This window comes from Hibiscus syriacus, unplaced genomic scaffold (assembly GCF_006381635.1).
Source record: "Hibiscus syriacus cultivar Baekdansim isolate YM2019G1 unplaced genomic scaffold, ASM638163v2 tig00110174_pilon, whole genome shotgun sequence".
NCBI lineage: Eukaryota > Viridiplantae > Streptophyta > Magnoliopsida > Malvales > Malvaceae > Hibiscus > Hibiscus syriacus.
Genome location: NW_024062612.1, coordinates 261,168 through 268,147, shown reverse-complemented (window position 1 = coordinate 268,147; position 6,980 = coordinate 261,168). Strand labels below are relative to the sequence as shown.

The window sequence follows — 6,980 nt, the reverse complement described above, 5'->3', positions numbered from 1 at the left end:
AAATACCAAATTAATAAAAAAACTGATACAAATAATAATATTTTTAATATTTTTTACCGATTTTATTATACACAACAATAATAAAATTAATATCTTATTTTTTAACCGTAACATTTCCCCCTCAAATGCTATTTTCCCGCATTCATTATTCATTATAGTTTTATGGAATCCCTGACCACTTCAATTCTTGACAACGAAGCAGAGCTGCTTTCTTGCCTCTGCCACCCAAAATAATAGTTATCTAATAGAGACCCCCTCACTTGTCATCCATTTCGTTGCTTTCTTGCCTCTGCCACCCAAAATAAAAATACAAACAAAACAACATTTCTTCCTTCTTCTTTTTTAATGTTGATATCTTCCTTTTTTTTTTTATGTCAATACATAATATAAAAGTATTGATATCATATGAGATACCGATATTAATCAACCTGAAATGTTAAGATAAGATGAAAAATTTGGAAATAATAGTACTTCCATCCTTATGAATAATGTAATTATACTTCAAATTGGAAGGAAACAGGGGGGGGTTTCAACGACCCAAACCATGGAGGCAATGAATTCGGAAAGGACCTGTCTGGCTGGATGTGACGTGACGGACGTGACGGGAAACAAAAGGGCCTTCAAATCCCACATGAACAGTTCCCCTTCTTTCAACTGCTTTGGTCAATGCATTTAGCAGCTTCTGTCACCGCTTCGCAAAATGTTGCATAAATTCACTCGCAGAATCCTAAAAACTCAGTGAACAAAAAACTAAATTAATTTAGGGTAAATTTCATGTTTAGTACTAAACTATCAGTTTAGTATCAAACTTTTGAGTTTTTAAAATCATACCTATATTTCAATTTTTCTTCACTTTAGTATTTCTGTTCAAAATCAACATTAAAGTTTTGGAAAATTTTGAAAGTTTAGGTACTAAAATGTGTCAAAACTGATAGTTCAGATACTAAACGTGTTAAGTTTTTAATGAGTCAAAAAGTTAAACAAAAACTAAACTTTAGGTACTAAATATATCAAAAAAATAATTTAGGTACTAATACATAGTTTACCCATTTTATTATATGTTTCAATGGCACGTCATCAGTTGACTTCATTACACAATTTATAAGGCGCTGGTCTACGACACCAGAAAAGTAAATATTTATGTAATATTAGTAGTTTTTTTTCTGTGGAGACGGTTTTTTCTTAAGCACTGTTTCGTTTGAGTTATTTTATTTAAAGATTTTGTACAAAAATAATAAAAAATTCATCCTCATTGTAATTTTGGAATTATTTATTTTAAAAACTTAACTGTGACATGGATGCTGTTGATTACATGTATATTATTTTATTTAAATAATATGAAGTCTTATACAAATAAAAAAAAAGAATCAGAACAGCAGCGCCAAAATACGACATGGCCAATTTCTGCCAGAGAGGAAGAGGATGACTAACAATAGAACATACAAAATCTCTCCTTAATTAATTGCCTCCTATTTTAATGTTAAAAAATTATGAGCTCATAGTTCCAATGCTAAAAGCTAAAATTTACCTTGAAATTGTTCCAGTACTAACAATCACAAATTGGCTCATGAAAAAGTTAAGTTTGAAACATGCTCCATGACCCATCATAAATAGCTGACTCTCCAAGATCTATCATCATCTTCTCTTACAAATGCACACCATACGTGACTCAGACTTTCATGGCTTGAAGGCTGAAAATGCCACCACAGAGTTGTGTCCGCCAAATCCAAAAGAATTTGATTGCTGAATCCCATAGAACTTAGTTAGAATTATGGATTCTGATTCAAATCTATTGAAATCAGTGTAGGCAGAGACATGCTCAAAGAAACTGAAACAGCAACTTCGTCGTGTACTTTAAAGGATGAGGAGTCTTACCAACATTAACCTCGTGCTGCTGCTTCTCGTTGGCAACAGTGTCAAACTCACTGATGGCTCTGGATCCTGCATTCAAAAGTTTAGCACTTCAAGTATTTAAAGATGTCATTCAGATGACCATTGTTGCAGACTTATAAGATCAAGTAGAGGAAATAGTGCATAAGTAAAACAAAATAATCAAAAAGACAACAAAGTCTGGTGGGTTTTGGTGCTCAGTTAAATCAAATATTGGGACTTGGATGACAGTTTGAAGAAAAAGCAGAGATGGGAAATTACTGTAAATATTTTTTAAAAATGAAAACCATTACATGATAGCTGACTCTCCAAGATCTATCATCATCTTCTCTACAAATGCACACCATACGTGACTCAGACTTTCATGGCTTGAAGGCTGAAAATGCCACCACAGAGTTGTGTCCGCCAAATCCAAAAGAATTTGAGATTGCTGAATCCCATAGAACTTAGTTAGAATTATGATTCTGATTCAATCTATTGAAATCAAGTGTAGGCAGAGACTGCTCAAAGAAACTGAAACAGCAACTTCGTCGTGTACTTTAAAAAGGATGAGGAGTCTTACCAACATTAACTGTGCTGCTGCTTCTCGTTGGCAACAGTGTCAAACTCAACTGATGGCTCTGGATCCTGCATTCAAAAAGTTTAGCACTTCAAGTATTTAAAGATGTCATTCAGATGACCATTGTTGCAGACTTATAAAGATCAAGTAGAGGAATAGTGCATAAGTAAAACAGAAAAAATCAAAAAGACAACAAAGTCTGGTGGGTTTTGGTGCTCAGTTAAATCAAATATTTGGGACTTGGATGACAGTTTGAAGAAAAAGCAGAGATGGGAAATTACTGTAATATTTTTAAAAATGAAAACCATTACATGACCAACACACATGATCTTAAGTTAGTTTTTAAGAATTTATAGAGTAAACATGGTACATTAAACAAGAACCTGGTACATAAAATGATTTAAGGAGGGATGCAGCCATCCTGTGGTAATGGCGTTCACAGTGGCAATAGCTTCTAAACCACCGCTGCACCAAGACAATGCCCTATCATTGACTGAAACAAGAAGCAAAGAAATAAGCCAATAGCAAGAGAGCAAAATATCACATTACGGTCGTCTCAAATTTTGCGAGAGAAAGAAAAGGTACCTTTGTTGCATTGATTTTGATGTCAGATGTATTCTTGAATACCTTTTAATAGCATTTATCTCAGCCAGGTCACCAGCAAGAGTAGAAGTTGCATGTGCATTGATGTAGTTAACCTGAAAAACAGAACTTGCTTAGTTTGCTAATTTTCTCACCTTGGAATTAAGCATAAATTTAGGAAAATAGTTATACTATGACCTATTATTTTGGAGCTTCACATATGAAGTAAACAACACTGTTAACCAGTCACTATAATGACTCGTAGCCAATAGGTCACAGTTCTCTACATTCTCATCTAAATTAAACCCTGATCTAATAGATAAAAGAGAAGGTAACTCAATACATTTTGTGGACAAGTCGAAGACTGCCATTGAGTTCACTGTTCACCATAAAACAGAGAATTTGGTGGTCCTATTGGTGTGTGTGTGTATACATAGAATCTGTGGTTTTATTGGTATATATTCCAAAATGGCTGCACAGGAGTGGCAAAACTGGATAGATAGAAACAGCATACATGGGATATGAGCAATATCTAGAACCCAGAACAACCTAACTCGATTTTCCCACATACTAAGAGAATTGGTTCAAAGCATAGAATCACCTCTTCAGGAGACACACGGCATCTTCAAGGCTTTTCTCGATGCATGTAGACCCCCAAGACCATCAGATCTTGGATCAGTCATATGATAAGCATCACAATTAACAGCTCCACCTAAGTACTCAGCAATAATTGGTGCACCTCTTTTCATTGCATGTTCCAGGCTTTCCATTACCTGGAAAAAAGGCAATAACTCGTTATAAGGCTATGGCCTTCCCCATACATCAAGATCAGTCACCAAGTAACAACCAAACCAAGAATCTGAGTAGAAAAGCGGCATCCATTGACTCGAGACTATGTCACATTAATCAAGAAGTTCAAAAATATGATAAAAAGAGGGAGATGTATGCAAGCATAACTGTAAATGTTTTCACCATTTCCCAATCAGTGAAAATTAGGTTCCATCGGTATCAAACAACACACTCCAATGGAGAAGATTTTGATATTGTAAAGTAACATCATCTCATTGCAGTCAATCCCATCCCCCATCCCCCAATAGCCAATTTCCTTCATCAGACCACTCTATACCCTAATGCCTACCTCGTTCTCTTAACAACGGTATCAAGGATTACCGATGGAGGCAAAACAAGTTGCTAACCAGAAATAACAACATAACTAAAAGGAAGCTAAATGGGTGCATATATAGGAATAGTATGTGATGTTACTAAGTAAAAATTTACCAATACTCCGGCACCCTCGCCCATAACAAATCCATCTCGACCTTTGTCCCAGGGTCTTGAAGCAGTTTGAGGATCATCATTCTTTGAGACAATGCCCTGCAGGCTACAAAGCCCCCCAGCCCAATAGGAATAATTGCAGCCTCAGTCCACCAGCAATCATCAATTCAGCTTCACCTCGGCGGATGTGATTGGCAGCAGCATAGAAGCAATAATTGGAGGTAGCACAAGCAGTCGAAATAGAATAATTTGGACCCATGAGACCAAGCTCAATTGCTAGCAAGGCAGATGACATATTTGTTATAGCATAAGGAATGAAGAATGGTGTTATTTTTCTATAAACCTTTCTCAATCAGATTTTGTACGCCGTCAGAGACACGTTAGACCACCCATACCAGTTCCAACAAGCACTCCTGCTCGCTCCTTATCAATCTGCAACAAACACGAAATTCTTTAAGCGTTATAAGGAGAGAAAATGAAAGGAGATTGTTAATGAAGCACCAGTAAGAAGAACCAAAGCTAAAACACAAAATAAATTAAATAGAAAATTAGCAAGTAGATAAGCTAAATCACAGACCAGAAAAAAAAACAAGAATAATAATCCAAAGTCCAGTAAACACTCGTATACTTCTAATAGAGATTTCACTCCCAATATGTCTTCCTTTTTTTTCTTTTTGGTACCTTCTCTATGTAGGGTAGGAATCATCCATAAGGATGATAAACTAGATCAATAATCTTTTTCAAGGGCATATTTGTAATAGATTGATGCAGAAGAAGATACCACAGCAATTTCATTCCTTATCGAAGTCAATACTATAGAACATACAACCCAATTAAATATGTTCAGACGCACACACGCCCAAAAAAGAAAGATGGCATAAAACAAATCAGCAAAAAGCAAAATAATCCTTAAAAACAATGGAGTACCAAGCAGAAGAAGCATCAGGTCTGTAAGTTGAACTAAATCTTGCTAAGGCTCAAAACTGATGCAACTAAAGAACCAGCTCATTCCCGCAAATATAGCGAAGGCAAACCAATAAAAGAATAAATTCCGGGTATGTAATTCAAGACTAAAACATGCAAATCACTAGCAAAAGACCCCAATTAACAAAAATCAACAACCAAAAACCCTTAAAACCCCCACCTTAGATAACATATCGCCCCCGAGATCGGCATCTTCCAGAGCCTTCTTGCCTGCAACAATGCAGTACCTCAAGCAATCGTCAAGTCCTATCGTTCTTCCTCAATGTAACCCTGAGAAGTGAAACCCCGGATCTGACCGGCGAACCGAGTAGGAAACTTGGAAGCATCGAACCGGTCGATGGTCCGATCCCGCTTTCCCCAGCAAGCAGCTTATCATCAGTAAGCATCTACGTCGTTTCCAAAAACGGAACCAATCCCATACCAGTAATAACGACCCGTTTCTGGGGTCCTTCTCACTCTTGGGAGCAGATACGGTGGGGGATGAAGCGGGATGGAAGAGAATTTCTTGGTTGTCCTGGGTACGAGCATCGATACATAGGGAAAATGGTGATTCAGATTGGGCTTTTGGAGAGGTTTTAGAGGAGAAGCTCGAAGAGATGGGGCTTGAAGAGCTTCCATGTTTCGCGGGAACTGGGATGTGTTTAGAGGGCGATAATAACAAAGTGAATAAGCAACGGATAAGAATGAGAGGTTATATTGTATATATAGTCACGGCTCAATCTACTTCGGCTGCACTTATGACTCGCCAGCGGGCAGGCGCTATGCACATTTTGACATTTTTGAATTGTTCGAACCAGGGTATTCAAAATTTCGGTTAAACCATTAAATAGATCAAATCGAAATTTTTTCAGTTAATCAGTCGATTAATTTTAAATTTAATCGGTTAATGGTTAAATTTTTTAAAGTTCAATTATCGATTAATTCGATTCGAGATTGTTTAATTAAATGAATTAATTGAATTAATCAAAATTTTTTAAATGTTTAATATTATTTATATATTAATAGTTTTAGGAGTGTTTAAATTTTAGTATTAACCGAATTAGTCGACCGAATTAATCAAATTAGTCAAAATATTAAATAATTAATAATTAATATATATTATTTAAAATTTCGGTTAACCGAACTTTGTTCCGTTCGGTTAATTATTTTCGAATTTTTTTTTGATTCAGTTAATGGTTAAAGCGAAAAAAATTTGGTTAATAAAATTTTAAAAAATTGGTTCGGTCGATTAACCGAACCGAACGATTGAACACCCTAATTCAAACTATCATTATCTTTTATTTTAAATTTTAAAGTAAATGAATTGAGTAACCTTTTTCATTTTGGTTTATTTTAGAGAAAGTGATGAAATTTTCTAAAGCTTCATCTTTTGTACTTAAGAAAAGAACCCAAGTAAATATAGAATAATCATCTACCAAAACAATTGCATATAGTTTTTCACCCAAGCTAGTAGTTTTAATAGGCCCAAAAAGCTATATGAATCAATTGTAATACTTTACTAGATGATACATCATTAATAAATTTAAAAGTTCTTTTGTGTTTACCCTTAGCACATGCATCACAAAGCTTATCAATATCAAATTTTATCTTAGGCAAACCTCTTACTAGATTACCTTGAACAAGGTTTTTGTAAAACACTCATGCTAGTATGTCCAAGTTTCCTATGCCATAACCAACAATCATGCTCATC

General features: G+C 35.3%; 1 pseudogene; it reads right to left on the bottom strand.

Moving 5' to 3' along the window:
• Positions 1–2,820: 2,820 nt before the first annotated feature.
• LOC120216974 lies at positions 2,821–6,013 on the bottom strand (annotated as a pseudogene).
• Between the last annotated feature and the right edge of the window lie 967 nt (positions 6,014–6,980).